General features: G+C 46.0%; 1 non-coding gene across 1 annotated transcript; it reads right to left on the bottom strand.

Annotated features, from left to right (window-relative positions):
- Positions 1-15,030: 15,030 nt before the first annotated feature.
- Positions 15,031-15,113, bottom strand: TRNAL-UAA (transfer RNA leucine (anticodon UAA)). Its single transcript has one exon. It is a non-coding gene; the product is annotated as a tRNA-Leu (tRNA).
- Positions 15,114-19,856: the final 4,743 nt, after the last annotated feature.

Raw genomic sequence — 19,856 nt, forward strand, 5'->3', positions numbered from 1 at the left:
CGTGGCGCATCAGCGCGCGGCGCATATCACATGCTTGTGCATATCACATCTGCGCATGAAACATCTGCGCGTGAGAATAAAGAGAAGACCTCGCGCATCCTCAGGATAGGCGCATATCATACATGCACATAATCAACCTCACCCTTATCCAAATCAGGATTAGGGCAACCTTGATTGTGCACGTCAGACAACCTTCCAGAAGGTATCTTTTTAAGGAATAAGAATATGCTGATGTTGACAGCTGCCGAATGAAAGGTGGACAACTCAGCATAACCCATGTGCTACCACGTGATTATAACCAATGAGAAAGCACCAGGTGTCCCAGAGGACACGTGGCGCAGAGCAATTGGAGGAGGCCAACAAGGCTGAGCCCAATCAGTGGAAACCCTAGCACTATAAATACAGCATCAACTCCACAAGGAGAGACATTCAATCATATTCAATTACATTCAATCACAGACAGTTACATCCAGTAACACAATCACACAGAGTATTCAGCTATTAAGCAATACTCTCCAGATTTCCTTACTCTGATATTATTATCTTCTCTCACAAATACTTATTCTCACACCGGAGGGTTACCCCAAAGAGGACCCCTCTGTCCCTTTCTGAGGGGTAAGTTGACGGTGCTGTTCATTTTGTAGGTGGAAGAACCCAGATCCAAGAGAAACCATCGGTGAAATAGTATAATCACACCCGAGGAAAGTAGATCGTCTACCAGTGAGTCGATCCACGTTTCTTCATTGGCGCCATCCACTGTTACAACGGCAACAAGATCTACTCAGATCTATATAAAAAACCAATTTTCACCATGGTTTCTGGCGTTCGTAACGTTGATCAAGCTCTGGAGGATATTGAACGTGAGGATGTTAATGAGGGACAACAGTTTCTGAGGGCGCAGCGTGATTCTACGCGCGCCACCAGTAACCGTCCTTTCATCACAACTCCTCATGGCCAGACTGAAACTCCTCCAGACGATCTTACGTTACAAAATCTTGCCGGCGCGAAACAAAAAGGACCAATGGGTCCAGAAGATGAAACAAATGATCCTAAAGAATGGCTCATAAACGAGCAGCGGCGTCTAATGGACAAGTACAATGAGATGGTCAAACAGAAAAAGCTAGCCGACTTAACACAAAGGCAAGCGTTTGATAAGCAAACTGTTCATGGAACAAAAAGGCCGCGCGCGCCGGAAGAAGGACATTCTGTTCACACTGCACACACTGAGTTCAGTGATGAAGAAGTGCACAGCATGAGGAAGACGCGAGATACTTATGCAGGAGGCTCACAGCTCCGCGCGCCTGTGAACATGGCGCCTGGAGCCAGAGCAGATCTGGATCTGCACGCACCATACAGCCCACCAGTAAGAGGGCAAGTGGACGTAACCACACCATACAGGCCAGCCATCTTGGTGAAACATTCAAAGTTCACTGAGCGCATCGCGAAGGCTCCCATCCAGCACAAAACCAAGATGCCAAGTGGTTTGGGCAAATATGACGGCACAACAGATCCAGACGATTTCTTGCAAGGTTTTTACAACACGGGAAACCTAGAGAGCTGGACGATGCCAACATGGTGTCACATGTTTGCTCGCTGCCTCACGGGCGCGGCGCGTGTCTGGTTCGAGAGCTTGCCGACTGGGCAAATCGATGGGTTCGAGGAACTATTGGAAAAGTTCCAAGCCCACTTCGTACAGCAGCGCAGACACACGCGTGACCCTGATGACATCATGCACTGCGTGCGCAGGAATGATGAAACGATTGAAGACTACATCACTCGTTTCAATCAGGAGTCTCTGGCAATCGGAGGTATAACTGAGCAACTCCTGCGCGTGGCCTTTATACAAGGCGCGCGCAGTGATCAACTACGCCGAGCTCTCGTAAGCAGAGATGGCATGCCCACCACTTGGGCCAAACTAATGGAAGCATCGCGAGTCTTCGCGAGAAATGAAAAACAAATTGCCCAGGATAGGGCAAGAGAAAGAGCGCATCAAGCTGAGTCACCGCGCAGCAACGAAAAAAGGGGCAAACATAACTCTGTATGGTCCAGGTTGCAATCAACCAGTTTTTCTTCCGCAGAAAAGCAGGCGCAACCAAGCTCACCCCAGCCCCAAAAAGACGTTCGTAGTCGCGGGGAGGGTGACAAGAGGGAGGGCGGCAGAGATCCTAGCAGACCTCTGCCAAGAATATGGACTCCCCTCACTAAAACGCCTTCACAGGTGTTAAGCACTGAGAATGTCCAATTCAAAAGCCCCAAGCCACTACACTACAAGGGACCATCAGACAGTGGCAAGTACTGTGAATTTCACAAATCCACAGGGCACAACACTGATGCATGCCACCACTTGAAGGATGCAATTGAAAAGGACGTGAAATCAGGCAAGCTGGCTCACCTGGTGAAAAACTCAAGACCAGAAAATGAACAATCAGGAGCCTCAGCCAGCAATAAGTACAAAAGAATCTGTGTAGCCGAGGGAGGAAGGCAAGGGCAAATATCAAGAAAGAGAAGCGCGCAAATCCAAGGAGATTGGCGCGAGCAACAAGTCATCTTCCCAAGAATCAGGGGAGGCCCTTCCATCAGCAGTCCTCTTGTCATCACTACACACATTGCTCATTATGAAGTGTCAAAGGTCCTGGTGGACACTGGCAGCGAATCAGACATCATGTATGAGCAATGTTTCAGGAAACTGGATCCGGCAGACCAAGCAAGGCTTGAGATTGTGAATGCACCGATCTCTGGTGTCTCGAATGAAATCATTCATCCCCTAGGTCAAATACAATTTGAACTAACCATGGGGGATGAAAAACACAAGCGAGCCGAAGTTGTCAACTTCTTGGTCCTGCCCACCACTTCTTGCCACAATATGATCTTGGGTAGGGAAACGATTGCCCAATTCAACGCTATACCGTCGCCAGCGCACGGCGCATTGGGGTTCCCAACACCAACAGGTGTAACTTTTGTATACCGAGATCATTTGTGCGCAGTGACAAGTACTCCGCGGGAAGGGAGGATGAAACTTCCAATGGCAGACAACGCGCCAGAGGAATGGATTCTCAACCCAAAATTCCCGGAGCAGACAGTCACAATTGGCGCTACGATATCAGACGACACGAGGTTGAGAATGAAAAGATTGCTCACAGCATATATGTCGGTCTTCGCGTGGCAACACTCTGATATGACTGGGGTTCCGCGAGACCTGGCGCAACATTCTCTCAACACCTTCAAGTCTGTAGAGCCAATTGCTCAAAAGAAGAGAGTCATGGGGGATGAGAAGGCGAGGGCCATGAATGAGCAAGTTGAGGATCTATTGCGCGCAAACATCATCCGCCCGATACGATACCAGACATGGGTAGCCAATCCTGTGATGGTAAAGAAAGGTAACGGGTCGTGGAGGATGTGCATTGACTTCAAGGACCTCAACAAAGCGTGCCCAAAAGATTGTTACCCCCTCCCAAACATCGACGCAAAGGTGGACTCCGTGGCGCCATTCAAGCTCAAATGTTTCCTGGATGCCTACAAAGGCTATCACCAGATACAAATGGCACCACAAGACGAGGACAAGACCGCATTTAGAACCGACAAGGGTGTTTTTTGCTACACAAAAATGCCCTTTGGCTTGAAGAATGCGGGCGCCACCTACCAAAGACTTATGGATGCCGTTTTCAGCGAGCAAATTGGAAGAAACCTAGAAGTCTATGTGGATGATTTGGTGATCAAAAGTAGGGAGGAAAAGCAAATGCTCAAAGACATCGAAGAAACCCTTGGGCGCCTAAAGGAAGTTAACATGAAGCTCAATCCGAGCAAATGCACTTTCGGCGTACTAGAGGGAAAATTTCTAGGTGTAATGGTCACCAAGGATGGTTTCAAGGTGAACCCTGAGAAGGTGGAGGCCATCCTTGACATGCCCTCGCCATCTACCATGAAAGAAGTCCAGAAGCTGAATGGTAGATTGGTCTCAATCAACAGGTTCCTAGCGAACCATGCAAGCAAATCTACCCCATTTGTCAACACATTGAGGAATTGCTTAAAGAAAAGCCAATTCAAATGGACTCCTGAGGCCGAGCAAGCTTTCAGTGAGATAAAAGAAAGTTTGATAAATTTGCCCGCGCTCACAGCTCCACTTCCTGGTGAAACTTTGACATTGTACCTATCAGCAGGAGAGCGCGCCATCGGCGCAGTATTATTGGTGGATCGCAAGGGAATCCAAACGCCAATATACTATGTGAGTCGGGTGCTGACAGATCCTGAGACGCGCTACTCCATCATGGAAAAGTTAGTTTTGTCACTAACACACGCGTCGCGCAAGCTTCATAGATATTTCAATGGTCATCCCATTGAAGTTCTGACTGGTTACAACATCCAGCAAGTCTTGCGGCGCCCCGCGCTCTCGGGAAGGCTGACAAAGTGGGCGCTGGAATTAGGTGAGCACACGATCGCCTATAAGCCCCGTCCAGCAATAAAGGGACAGGTCTTGGCTGATTTCATTGCAGAAGTCCCTGAAGAAAAAATTGAAGAGGCTCAGCGCGAGGTAGACCCTCCGCGAGCCAATGATGAAGAAAATGTTTGGAGTTTGTTCACTGACGGAGCTTCAATCAACGAAGGGTCTGGCGCAGGCCTCAAGCTGGTGGATCCAGAGAATCATGAATATACTTACGCCATCAGGTTGGACTTCAAGAGCACCAACAATGAAGCTGAGTATGAAGCCTTGCTGGCTGGCCTCCGCATCGCGCACAAATTCAGAGTGAAAAAGCTAGAGGCACATGTTGATTCATACTTGGTAGCAGCACAGGTCAATGGCCTTTATGATGCCTAGGAGAACACCATGCCTCTGTATCTAGAGCAGGCGAAAAAGCTCATCGAGCAATTTGACTGCTTCAGAATCATTCATATTCCGCGCAGTGAAAACAAATCTGCTGACGCGCTGAGCAAGATGGCATCAACCAGCTTCGATCACTTTGGCAAAGATGTCAGAGTAGAAGTAATGAGCAACCCGTCGGTGGGAGCGAAGTCTGTCCTTGTAACTCATACAACCCCTTCATCATGGATAACTCCAATAATGGAATTCTTGAAGGAGGGAAAAGTACCAGACGATCGCGCACATGCGAGAAAGATAAGACACAAGTCGCAGAATTATGAACTGCTTGATGGTACACTATATCGAAGCTCTTATCTTGGACCGCTCATGAAATGCCTTGATGCTGAGGAAGCAAGCTATGTGATCAGAGAGATACACGAAGGAATCTGTGGAATACATGCTGGCCCGCGCATGGTGGTTGCCAAGGCAATGAGCGCAGGTTACTATTGGCCAGGCATGTACTTGGACGCTTTAAAGGAGATCCAAAGATGCAAAGCATGTCAGAGCTATGCGCCAAACACCATGCGGCCAAAGAACAACTTGATTCCGGTGACCTCCGCATGGCCTTTCCACAAATGGGCAATCGATATTGTGGGTCCCCTACCGCAAGCGCAAGGGCGACTAAAATTTTTGGTAGTGGCGGTAGACTATTTCACAAAATGGGTTGAAGCCAAGCCACTAACAAAAATCACAGCCGAAGCGATGAAGCAGTTTATCTGGAGCCACATCATATGCCGTTTTGGCTTGCCCATGGAAATTGTGAGCGATAATGGCAAACAATTCACTGACAAGAAGTTATCAAACTGGCTCAAGGAATTGCGCATCAACCAAATCTTCACTTCGGTATACCACCCTCAGGGGAATGGCCAAGTGGAGCGCGCGAATCAAAGTTTGTTAAATGGGCTGAAGAAAAGGTTGGAGGGAGAATCCCATTCTTGGGTCGAAGAGCTACCTAATGTCCTGTGGGCACACAGGACATTAAGCAAAACCAGCAATGGCGAATCCCCGTTCAGCCTAACCTATGGAACGGAGGCAATGATTCCAGCAGAAATTGGATGCCCATCCCATAGAGTGCTCATGATGAGCAAGATTGATAACGAGCGCGAAAGAAGGTTGGATCTCAACTTACTTGAAGGGCGCAGAGAGGTGGCTATCATCAATGAAGCCAAATACAAGAAAAAACTGGAAAAATATTACAACCAGCGTGTGAAAGAATGCCACTTCAAGAAAAATGATTTTGTCCTTCGAAACAATGAAGCTAGCCGCGCGATACCCCCGGGAAAAATGTCCCCCAATTGGGAGGGACCTTATCAAATCTCGGAATAATTGGGAAAAGGCGCATACGCATTAAAAGATTTGAATGGAAAGAAGATCCCGCGCGCATGGAACGCGGCACAGCTTAGAAAATGTTTCATGTAAAAATGTCAAGTTTGTAATCAAGGCTTTTTAAGCCATTATGAATAATGATACGCGCTATCTTCTCTTAATGTGGATTCTATTACCTTTTGCATACATGTTTCACACTTCCCTTTATTAGTTTTGAGCAATATGACAACATTGTATTGACATCAAAATGAAATAAAACGAAGTAAAACATACATGCGCGAGCTTCAAGCTCAAACGCGTTAACGAGTCTTAACTCTAAAACGTCAGGGCCTTAGCCCAATTCTATTACCTTTTGCATACATGTTTCACACTTCCCTTTATTAATTTTGAGCAATATGACAACATTGTATTGACATCAAAACGAAATAAAACGAAGTAAAACATACATGCGCGAGCTTCAAGCTCAAACGCGTTAAAGAGTCTTAACTCTAAAACGTCAGGGCCTTAGCCCAATAATGTGAGCCTTAGCTCAAATCACTCACAACATCCATCCTACATACTGCGCACCCAGACCATAAAAATACCTAAACACAACTAAGGCAAAGCAAATGCCAAAACATAGTTGTTAAGGTCTCAGGTCAAGGTCGCGCATGAAACTGTAATGGATATCTGAGTAACTCATATTGACACGTAAAGGCTAAAAAACTCATAATTCCATGCGCGATAACGTCGCGCAAAAGAGGAATAATGAAAACGCCAAGGCGCGTGTCAACATAATCAAGATATGGAAAAATCACTTACAATATGACAAGGATTAAGTATAATAATTTCCCTACAACCTTGTTCTTATTTCAACGTGCAAGCATATCCTATATTCAACAAGCAAACATGCAATATAAAGCGATGAATGGGGAATGCGCAAGATGCGAAAAAGGGAAAAACAAAATTTCATTCCAAGGCATTGAAATTTACAAGTATACAAGATGAAAAGATACAAACTACAAATAAAAATAAAAAAAATGAAGGGCTTCTCAAGTCTCCACGTCGACGTCAGCCTCTTCATAGTCATCATCATCGTCCTCAGCATCTGGCGCAGCCCGCTCCTCATCTCCAAACTGACCATAGTCAAGTTCTTCGTCTTGAATGGATTCTTCTATCACGACAGTGTCAGGAGCGGATCCTTTGGCCACGCCAGAGCCGCTAGCAACGCCAGCATTCCCCGCGCCATCATCGCCGCCGCTAGCCTCCTCGCACTCGTCAAGTAACTTCTTAAGCGCGCCGAGATCGGGCTGGTCAGCAAGCGCGGATATCTGCAAATCATAAGGAAAAATATGAGTATAAAAGGACTTGGAAAATAAGTCAAGTTTATCTCGTTAAGGTTAAAATATCTGTGCAAGGATGGGAATGGGAGTATTCAAATACTTCTCCCCCATCGCGGCCATTTCCGCGCAGGCAGCGTCGCTCTGATAAGGGTACTCGGATGGGTTCTTCTTCAACATGCCATATTCATAGCCATCCGTAAACCCTTCAGCTCGACCAACCAAGCGCGCGGCAGCGTTGCAATCCATCACAAGGGCCTGGAACTCGTCTGAGTATTTCATCGCGTAAGCGCAACGAGTCATGCCCTGTGAGATCAGCCATTGGCGATCCTGCGCGAGGCCAGCAACAGACGTCTCGAGGGCAGGAACCTGAGAGTTTAATAACTCAACAGTTTCCTTAGTCTGTTTTAGCTCCTCTTTGTCGGACGCTGCTGCCGCCAGGACTTCTTCCTTCTCCGCCCGCGCAGCATCAAGTGCTTCCTGGCTAGACGCTGCCGTCGCCAAGGCTTCATCTTTATCGGCCTGCGCGGCCGCCAGCTCCCTCTTCAGGCGCGCAACCTCACTCTCCAGTGATGATTTTTCAGTGATAGACTGGACAAGAGCTTGGTCACGCGCCTCCGCCTCCAGCTCCAAGTCGCACGCTCTGCGCGAGTACTTGGCCGCCTCCGCCTCCGCCTCCGCCTCCGCCGCCTGCAGCTTCTCCCGCGCAGCCTGAAGCTCATGACCGCGCTTCACGAAGGCGCTGTTGGCACTTGCTCTGTTCTCACTGAGCTCTGCTTGGAGCTTCTCAGCTCTATCGCGAGCATCAGAAAGATGCCAAGCAGACACCTTAGCCTCTTGCTTGGCTTCCGCAAGAGCATCACGTACTTTTACGTAATCATAGCGAAGCTCTTGGGAGGCAGCAAAGAAGGCCGACCCAGCAAACATATGATCGTTGAGCAAGTCGTCGCGAGCGCGGTCCTCCTGGACCCTCCTTTCAGATGGAGACACAGCATGAGCCCAGAATTCCGCACACACACCCATGGACTGAAATGTGCTGTCTTCAGTAATAGTCCATCTCGGGCGGTAAATGTGATCGGCTTCCTGCAAAAACAAAGCAATTATCTAAGTCATCAAAACATTAAGATGGAAGTCCGCGCAGTGGAGCAAAAAAAAACAAATACCTGCGGGGATGAAGCAGAAAAGTCAGCACCAGCCCCACGAGAAGGCTCCGCCGCGAAGCCTCGTGGCGCTGCAGGACTGGCGCGACCGCGGTCGGAGTCTTCAACTTCAAACTCCTCTTCCTCCTCGGAAACAGGCCTTTTCTCCTGCGACCTAGAGCCAAAATCGGTCTCGCGAGGAGGGCTGTGCGCAGGAGGAGGTGAGGGAGGTCTCGACGCCGCCAGGTCGGCGCGCAAAACGGCCTCCTGCTCCTGAGTAATCCCAATGAGGGGAGATTCTACGCTTGCAGGAGCAGGAGCAGAGCCAACGGCGCTGGCACCGGCGCCAGGAGTGCCGCCAACAGCTTGTACGCCAGCTACGGCTTCTATGAAAAAATCAACAACAAGAAAAGGTTCATGACTTGATCTAAAAGAAAGTCAGAAAAAAAGAGCGCAATACGTACCTTGGCGCAACTCCGTTCACGAAGCAAACATCGCCATGAAGTCCATTCTACCCTTCTTTGAGGGTAAAACAGGGGACTTCGAAGCGACCTCCGGCGCAGCCTCGGCATCTTGTTGCGCTGTCGCCGGCTCTACAAACATTTGAGTGAGCAAAGATTCATTAGTAATTCTATCAGAATCGCGCTCATAGAACCATAAAAGATAAGCAAAGGATAAGCAAAGTATACCTGTCGAAGGCGCAACACCGCTTCCCTTTTCCGCCGCTCGAAGGGAGGAGGTAGTGGCACCATACCTCAGGTGGACAGGAGGTCTGCCCACTTTTTGAGGCAGGGAAGACAAGGAAACCTTGGTGGTAAACTCCTGGGTTTTCCCAAATCCCCCCGCCTGAGTAGGAGGATCCTGAACAACAGGGGCAACATCTTTCTTCTGTTTCTTACTGGCCCATGCGCCAGTTTTCCCCTTAGCTTTACGCTTTAGTTGGGGCGCCTCCTCCTCCTCCTCCTCCTCTTCCGCGAGCTCCAGCTCGTAGTTTTCGAGCGCATCTACAATACACGCAACAGAAGTGTTAGCAAAATTTGGTATTATAAAGGAAAATGCATAAGTACAAAGGCTTACCAGGCGCATCGCTGTCGAAGACAAATCCCAGATCAACAGGGATGAACATGTCATCAAAGCGATCGGGGAAACCAACCTCCCCAGTGCCGAGCGCGACGGAGCCACCCTCCATATGCTCATCATATGCGGCGTGGATATACTCCTTGGTGAATGCACAAAACAAGTCAAATGATATCAGCAAAAAGAATTATATTCGCGCAGAAGTAAAGCAATGAGATAAACTTACACAAGCCGTCGACTTGGATAACGGGCTCAGTCGCGCTGTCCGCCCACCTCCTGCTCATACCAACCCCCACCAGCGCCTCCTCACAAATGTTCTTGGCGGGGGATGGTTCAGCGGTCAACTTATTAACCCAGGAGCCAGTTGGGTTCTTGAGGACACCCACATCCGCAGGCGCAGAAGAAATCGCGCGCATGGTCATGCGGATGGGGATCACACCAGCCCTTATATAGAAAAATTTCTCAGACCAGTCATGAAGGCTCTTGAATGAAACAGTGCAGCACTTCACCTTCTGACTGCGAGGAATGAAGGAGACCAAGAATCTTGGATCTTGGGCTTGTAAAAAAACTGAAAGCGCCGAGGGGTGGGCTACTCGCGCTGAGATTTGCACATGAACTCAAAATGAGTCATGCTCACAAGTCCAAACGGATGGACTTGGGATATGTGAATCCCATAGAACCTAAGCAGCGCACCCACAAACCTTGTCATCGGGAGACGAAGGTTGCAGTGGGTGAAAAAATGGCAATACAAGGATATATAGCCGGTAGGCGGGTCCGCCGCTGTTTGCCCGGCCCCAGGCAACATGCAGCCAAACACAGGGAGGAAACCCTGAGAGGCGATGAGGCTGTCAAGATCGGCCTGCCTCAGTTTGCAGGGGATTTCATTCCACCTCTTCACCGCCTTGGTCCTCCCTACCTCCTCCGATGAGACCTCAGCAGCCTTCTTCCCCTTGCCGGTCTTCTTCAATGTAGACACTACTAACGATTTTCTACGGCAATGGATGGGGGAGATTGTGTGGTCTGAACTATCAGACATACAAGTGTAAAAACGAACGGAGGATGCTTCTGAAGAACAGAAACCTAGAAGCAGAAGACGGTAATCGGAATAGAATGAAAGAAAGAAAAGAGCTATGAATATTAAACAAGAAGATGAAGGATAAAAAAACTCTAAGGGCTGGCTTTTATAGGCCCAGGAGAGAGAAATTTTGGTGCTGAACGGACTTCACGCGCCCCCACTCGCAGGATTAAGCCAATGCGAGCGCGACACGTGTCCCTGACACTGTGTGAGGGGACATGAAAGGAAACTATACGGCTGCTGCCAGAGTTCACGCGCCACCACTCGCAGGAACGGACCAACGCGAGCGCGACACGTGTCCCTGACAGCATGTGAGGGGACACGAAAGGCAACTGTAGCACCTCGAGCACACGAAAGGCCTGACACGTCTCCATCACTGGCCCACGTCAGCAACAACCAACCACGTACAGGGACGATTCGTTTGCAACCAAAAGGATAGAATTTCGCGCAACGGTGAATGATAAGAAGAAAAAGACAAACCCCTACTAAAAGAACAAACTGTTAAGTCTAATATCTATCTTGCCTCGCTCGCGCGAGACAAGACACACATTAGACTGGGGGGGCTTGAAGAGGTATGTACCCGCCTCAACACCGAGCAAGGCGGGTCAACCCACAAGATATAGACAAGAGGCTTGAAATCAAGACATTACGAAGGCGCAAAGCCAAAACCTATGCGCATGGCGCATATCACATATGCTCACGCATATCACATATGCTCATGCATCACATGCTCAGGCATCATATGCCCAGGCACCACACATGCTCAGGCATCATATGCCCAGGCACCACAGATGCCCAGGCATCACATATGCTCACGCATCACATATGCTCACGCATATCACATATGCGCGTGGCGCATCAGCGCGCGGCGCATATCACATGCTTGTGCATATCACATCTGCGCATGAAACATCTGCGCGTGAGAATAAAGAGAAGACCTCGCGCATCCTCAGGATAGGCGCATATCATACATGCACATAATCAACCTCACCCTTATCCAAATCAGGATTAGGGCAACCTTGATTGTGCACGTCAGACAACCTTCCAGAAGGTATCTTTTTAAGGAATAAGAATATGCTGATGTTGACAGCTGCCGAATGAAAGGTGGACAACTCAGCATAACCCATGTGCTACCACGTGATTATAACCAATGAGAAAGCACCAGGTGTCCCAGAGGACACGTGGCGCAGAGCAATTGGAGGAGGCCAACAAGGCTGAGCCCAATCAGTGGAAACCCTAGCACTATAAATACAGCATCAACTCCACAAGGAGAGACATTCAATCATATTCAATTACATTCAATCACAGACAGTTACATCCAGTAACACAATCACACAGAGTATTCAGCTATTAAGCAATACTCTCCAGATTTCCTTATTCTGATATTATTATCTTCTCCCACAAGTACTTATTCTCACACCGGAGGGTTACCCCAAAGAGGACCCCTCTGTCCCTTTCTGAGGGGTAAGTTGACGGTGCTGTTCATTTTGTAGGTGGAAGAACCCAGATCCAAGAGAAACCATCGGTGAAATAGTATAATCACACCCGAGGAAAGTAGATCGTCTACCAGTGAGTCGATCCACGTTACTTCAGTATCTAAAGCTTTGTGTAATGGTTGGAGTAAAAAACGGTGGATTTGATGGAGATATAGGTGGAGGACGAGGTGATAGTGGTGGTGATGGAGATGGAGGGGAGGCATAGGAGATAAAGGGATGCAAATTGCATGTATGGAAAACACATGGACACAAAATGAAACATCATAAAAGGGCATAATCTTATTGGATTTTTTAACTGGTAGTAGACGTAGGATTCAACCGGTTCAATATTTATGGGAGAGACGGAAGTGGTTCCCAAAACCACAAGGAAAAAAACTGCAATTTAATTTTAAATGAATGTACATTTACTATTTCCCCATCGCCAACCCCGAATTTCATAAACCTGAATGAGACCGAATTCAAATCAGACATCCATTGGCAACGATTTCACAAGTGGTCGAGTTGACATCAATTTTTCTCAATTGAATGAAACTGTATTGTCAATTCCTTTTGTTTGGTTCAGGGTGTGTTTGGCAAAAGGCTTTTAGAAGCTTTTTAGGGGCTTTAAGCTACAAGCTTTTAGAAAAAAAACTCATATCTAATAAAAGTATTGTTTGGTAAGAGGAGCTTAAAGCTTTTAAAGGATGAGAAAAAGCTCTAAATTGAAATGCTAGTAGCGTTTGAGAAAAAAACTAGCTACAAGCTTTTACATTTGAACTTACAAGTTTGGTACTTGAACTTATATCAATTTTTGTTAATTTATATAATAGTTACACATTTAACTCTTATTCAAAACTAACTACCCCATGACTTTTTTAGGAGCCATAACTTTTTCACACGTTAATAATTTTTTAAACAAATTACATCATAAAAACGAGCATTTTATTCTCTTTAATTTGAGTATGATATTGTTATACTTCCTTAACTTTAAAAAATTAACATACTACGCGATTATCGGTTAGGATCGGTAAAAAGTCGAGTCAGATGAGCTCGAGTCATGTGTAAGACCAAATTAGGAGTCGAGTCAGATGAACTTGAGTCATGTGTAAGACCAAATTAGGGTCAGAACGAGTCGATACAAAGATGGTTAAATTAGTTAGATTCGTGTCGGTACGCTTTTGAGTCGAAAGGGGTCAGGTCAGAACATATTTCAGATTAAAACAGTGCATGTTCAGAAAGGGATTCATATCAAAATATGTTGGTTTAAAAAATTATCTATTTGAAAATTACTGTATATTTCAGCTTTGTTTCTTGATTTTCGACATCATTTACAAGCTTACTGCTTTTCCATGAATTACACGTCTACCTAATGCACTGTCATCAGGTGAATCATATACCGACACTGGTTATGCGGTTGATGTTAGGTTGTGCGCCCATTCTGCCGCACCACGCGAGCACCCAACTAGTTTTATTAAAAGCTTCTGCTACTCTGCCAAACACCTAAATTTTTAAAATCTACAGCTACCAGCTTCCAGCCTTCAGCTTCCAGTTAACAGCTAGTTTTGCCCGGGTATGTTTGGCAAGGAGCTTTTAGAAGCTTTTAAGAGCTTTAAGCTACAAACTTTTAAGAAAAAACTCATATTTATTGAAAAGTCTTGTTTGGTTAGAGTAGCTTTAAGCTTTTAGGATATGAGAAAAAATTTGAAGCTAAAAGCTCCAACTAGTAGTGTTTAAGAAAAGCTACAAGCTTTTGGTATTTCATATTTTACAATTTTAGTACTTGAACTTCCATCACCTTTTGTTAATTTATATAATAATTACATATTTAACCCTTATTCAAAACCAACTACCCCCTGACTTTTTAAAATGCCATAACTTTTTCACACGTTATTATTTTTTTTAAAAAAAATTACATAATAAAAACGAGCATTTTATTCTCTTTAATTTGAGTATCATATTGTTATACTTCTATAACTTTAAAAATTAGCATATTATGTGATTATTGGTCAAAATCGGCAACAAGTCGAGTCAGGAAAGCCCGGGTCATTTGTAAGACCAAATTAGGGTCAAAACGAGTCAATGCAAAAAGGGTTGATTTAGTTCAGTTCACGTTGGTACAGTTTTGAGTCGAAAGGGGTCAAGTCAGAATAAGTTTCAGATTAGAACAATGCACCGCGCAGGCACCCAGCTAAATTTATTAAAAGCTCCAGCTACTCTACCAAACACCTAAATATTTCTAAAAGGCTACAGCTACCAGCTACAGCTTCCAGCCACCAGCTACAACTATCAGCTAGTTTTGCCAAACACTGTCTTAAGTGATATGACGTACAACTCGAAAACTATTTTAATCAACTCACGTATGATATAACAGTCATCTAAAGTAAAGGCAATCATGAAAATGGACAACAACTGAGATTGAAGGAATTGTGTTTGGAATGTATCTCGATAAGTAAAATCGACAATATTGATATAACAAGTTCAACAACTTTCATGCGGGATACCTATGACTTAATCAGGACGGACAATACTAATAATATTAAATATATTTGGTAAACAATTGTGTTTGGTATATCTACATATCTACCAACACGTTTTATATTTATATAGTAGACACGTTTTATCTTTCCTTTCCATTGAACTCGTACATAACTAAAAACTAACAAGAGCCAAACTGCTTGTTAAGAAAAACAATTACATATAACTAAAAACTAACAAGAGCCAAACTGCTTGTTAAGAAAAACAATTACATATATTAAAAATGCTCTGCTGGCTATGGGGTTCGAACCCATGCGCACTTATGTGCAGAAGATCTTAAGTCTTCCCCCTTAACCTCTCGGGCAAACCAGCTTTTTTGTTTATTTGGTTTTTATTCAATAATTTAACTTCAATGAGGAAAGAAGATTCATTCAAATTTTTAAGCATGTGCATGTTCTATTATTGTACCAGAGTCACGTGTAGTGGAAATAAGATCATTAAAATATGTTATAATAAATAAATAAAGCTGATCTAATTTGTAGTGGTGGATTCATTCACCAACTTAGTAGGTGAAACGTAGTTGGCTGTGATTGGTCATATGTGTCCATGCTTTTGTTTTTTTTTCTTCTTCTTTGCCCATGCCACAAATATCCACCAACATTATTATTCATATTATATCCGCACACATACATCTAAAAGTATTTGAGTGGATGTATTCATCATTAATATTAATTGACATGTATAATTTTCTTAGAGAAACAAATAAGCTTTTTACAATAAAGTAAAACAATAATATATAAATATAAAACGTGTTGGTATATATGTAGATATACAATCCCCACTTCTAACCTAGTGGTATAAATGTTTTGAGTTATTCAATAAAGACTCAAGTTTGATCTCGACTTATCACTTTGGGTGGAATATTGACAATGAATGCTTTGAGCCAGGTCTTACGAGGTTGTCCGTTCGGACCTCGAGCCCACCGTGTGTTACGTGAGAGAATTCTACAGCACAATGATTGTCAAGTAGCAGTTGTCGGTATGATTTCCCGACGGAACAGTACTCAAGCCAAACTTTGAAGGTAACGTGAGCCCGGTTAAGACAACAAAGTATGACCAGAGGGGGCAATGTTGCTTTTCAAATTGGAGAGTGCGATGGCCTAAACAAAACAAAGAAGGTTAACGTTCTAAAACGAATATATTTTTTGAGTTTTCTCTTTCGGTTGCTATATTTAGTGTTGGTAGAGTTGTATCGCATCGTTATTGTTATAAACGAAACTTATTATTTCTTAGCGTTACTATTAGTACAACAACTTGTACATGAAAACCGAAAAGTTTAAAAAAATATTTGTAGGTGTTACGTTAGTCGCCATCAAAACTTAAAATAAGTAATGTTTTGAGTAAAATTTAAAATAGAGGTCTTGTCCCCCTTTCCATCTCATTCAAGGTACCACCTCCATTACCCACCACCCTAACCCACCACCTCCATCTCCGCCTCACAGCTCCACTGTAACCCTCCCTTTCCGTCTCCGCCTCTCACCCACCACCGCCACTGTCGTTACCCCCCCATCTCCACCTCACTGCTCCACCCTTATTTTGCTACCGTCATCACCCATTCTCGGTTTTTGCTTATTTGGTCTTCTAGCATTTCATTTTCTGGGCGATTTGTTTTGAATGACATTAGTTTGGAGGTTTCGCTAGTAATGCCCGCCAGGTGTTTGATTAAATGCCAACACCAAATTTTATTTTAATTTCCTTTGTTTCCAAAAACAAAAAAGTTTTAATTTCTTAAGTGATTTATGAGGGCATGTGGTGGAGAGTCTGGTCCTAGCTCGGGCACGGGGATTTGGCGTTGCCCCCTTAAAAATTTTCATGTTTGCAAAGATGGTATCCCGGGATACAAGGGGTACTCTAGGTTACTCATGCATTTTCAGCGGGATCACTTCAATGTAAGGAAAGGAGAGATCAGTTAAAGGAGCGTCTTGCTTCGGACTTGGAACTCTACAATGACGTTGTCGAAACCTTGCGCTTGCTTAAGAACTGGTTATGCGGGGAGTGCATGGCCCTGCATGCCTTGAATAGGCCTTGTCTGCACGGAAAAGAAGTTGTTAAATGCATCCTACGTGCAGAAGGCGACTTTGATTTTATCGTGGGGATCCCTCAACCCCGCGATTCGCAGGTGGAACTTGGGAGTGGTCAGTCTGAGACGTTTGTGGTAGATGTCGCTCTCCTTGAGCGCGTCCTCGCCATTCCTATTGCCACTGTCAAAAGTATCCCGCCCGCGTGTCGCATGGCTTTTGCCCAGGCTTTGTCAGGGGGGCTCCGTAAAGTGGTGGATGCCCCGAGGTCTATTGAGGCTTGGGTTAAACTTTTGTTGTTGCCTCGTTGCACGTTACGTGTTGTCAGACCGGCTACTAGGCAAGAACGAAGGTCCGGTAACAGGAAATCGCTTCAATGTAGCTCCATTATGCGGGCTTTGGCTGTTTGAAAAGATGGGGCAGGTTTAGAAGAGTTGGTGCTACCGCTCCTTGAACTTCTAGTGATGTGGGATTGCCAACATAAAGAAGAGGGAGGGGGCAATATCAAGCAGTGCCTCCGGAAGGTAGCGGACGACCATTACACAGCGGCGATCAAAGTCCTGTGTTCATCCAGGGTCGCGCCTGCCGGGGGGGATACTTTGAGAGCATTGATTGATAAACATCCTGTGGTGGACCCCCCGACCATGCCCTCCATCGTGCCATCGGAACCAGCCTTGCAGGTGGACGGTGATTGTGTGTTGGAATGTATTAAAACCTTCCCGAAAGGTACATCTTATGGGAGGGATGGTTTGCGGGCCCAACATATTTTAGACGCTTTCTGTGGCCAGGGGTCTCCGACCGCCTCCGGGCTCTTAAAGGCCATCACTGATGTTGTCAACTTGTGGCTTGGGGGGCTTTGTCCAAAAGTTCTAGCGAAGTTCATTGCTTCGGCACCGTTGACCCCCCTGTTGAAGCCTGACAATGGAATTTGACCCATCGCAGTGGGGGCCATTTGGAGAAGATTGATGTCGAAAGTCGCTATGAGTAAAATAGGGAAAAAGGTTGCTGCTTATCTAGGGGATTTCCAATTCGGGGTTGGGATCCCTAATGGGGCAGAAGCGGTATTGCATAGTGCTAACAGATATTTGAGCGCGTTTCATTCTTACGGGTTCCTGGCTATGCTCACTGTTGATTTTTCTAACGTCTTCAACGAGGTGGATCGGACGACCCTTCTCAGGGAAGTTAGCTGCATATGTCCATCCATCTTCCCATGGGTCCAGTTTTTATATGCCCCCCCCCCCCCCGGTTTATATGTGGGTGATACTCATATCGGGGCTTTTACTGGGGTGCAGCAAGGGGACCCCCTTAGCCCTCTTCTTTTTGCGTTGGTCCTTCATCCGCTCATTCTTAGGGTGCAGGGGACCTGTCCCTTGCCCTTCCATGCTTGGTATTTAGACGATGGCACTATTATTGGTAAGGCTGAGGAGGTCGCTAGAGCGTTGGGCATTATTCGCTCAGAGGGGGCGTCTCTAGGGCTTAGGCTTAATATTCGAAAAACAGAGGTTTTTTGGCCGTCATGTGATGATTTGAAGAAAGTGTCGGGTTTATTCCTTGCAGAGATTAGCAGGCCTGCGATGGGAGTTAAACTCTTGGGGGGAGCGGTTAGTCGGGATGCAGGGTTTATTCGGTCTTTGGCAACTAAAAGAGCTTTGAGGGCGGTTGAACTTATGAAACGCCTGCCGGACCTGAGGGACCCCCAAAGTGAGCTCCTTTTGTTACGCTCGTGCATGGGGGTTGCTAAGTTAGTGTTTGGGCTCCGGACCTGTCAACCTGAACATGTCAAAGAGGCTGTGTCCATCTTTGATGCGGGCCTGCGGGGGGCAATTGAAGATATTGTTGTGTGTGGAGGACCGCATTTTGGGGACCTCCAGTGGAGGTTGGCTTCCTTCCCTATGCGTTACGGAGGCTTAGGAATTTTCTCGGCTGAGGATGTCTCCGCATATGCATTTGTGGCTTCCAGGTCTCAGTCGTGGAAATTGCAAGACCACGTCCTGCGAAACGTTGGTGTTACGGGGGTAGATCCTGACTACTCTTTTGCACTTGGTAATATTGGAACAACTCTCCCGAACCTTGATATGGGCGGTTTTATTGATAAGGAGACCGCCCCCAAGAAACCTCAACAAACCTTGGCGAGTGCTCTTTATGGTAAACACGTACATGATTTGGAGGAGCGATTCGATATGACCCCGAGACAAAAGGCAGTTTTAGCTTGTCTCAAGGGGGCTCATGCCCAGGATTTTTTGACTGTTGTGCCCATTGAAGGTCTTGGGCAACGGATGCCGGCGGTTGAATACAGAGCCATCCTTAAATACCGGCTTATGATTCCCCTTTTCCCTCCATAAGAATTATGCCCCATTTGTAAAAAAGCTTGTTTGGATTGATTCGGTGAGCATGCCCTCCACTGTAAGGAATTGCCGGGATTCAGGTATCGTCATGACTGGGTTAGAGATGTGTTATGGGATGTGCTTAGACGTGCCGGGATCTCAGCCAAGAAAGAGGCACCTGTTAACTTTTTGACTGATCCGCGTGAGGGAAGATCTACCCTGCGTCTTGCAGATGTTCTTGTGTTTGGCTGGGCAGGGGGTAAGCATGCGTGTGTTGACCTCACTGGGGTGTCCCCGTTGGTGGGGCTGAGAGACAGTGGCTTCGTACCGGGACATGCGGTTTTGAGAGCGGAGTCTAGGAAGGTTGCTAAGCATGAGACATTGTGTTTGGAGAATCAGCATGTGTTCATTCCATTTGCCTTCGACACTTTTGGATCCCTAGCTCCCGAGGCGGTTCGCTTCTTGGAGCGGGTGCAGAAGGTGGTCCACAGTGACTCGCAGAGCCCGGGGAACCAAGGATTTATATTTAGTAGAATAGGTTTTGCGATTCAAAAGGGGATAGCGGCGCAGCTTGTTGCTCGCTTACTCATTATCCAGATATAGTTCGGTTTGTGTTATATATAAAAGGATCAATATTTTCTCATTTAAAAAAAAAAGTCTCATTAAAAAAAAAATAAAAAATAAAAAATAGAGGTCCTGCATTGGAGGAGATAA

The sequence above is a fragment of the Bidens hawaiensis genome, unplaced genomic scaffold, assembly GCF_021521415.1.
Source record: "Bidens hawaiensis isolate Kalapana, Puna unplaced genomic scaffold, B.hawaiensis_p1.1 tig00027824_1, whole genome shotgun sequence".
Classification (NCBI taxonomy): Eukaryota; Viridiplantae; Streptophyta; class Magnoliopsida; order Asterales; family Asteraceae; genus Bidens; species Bidens hawaiensis.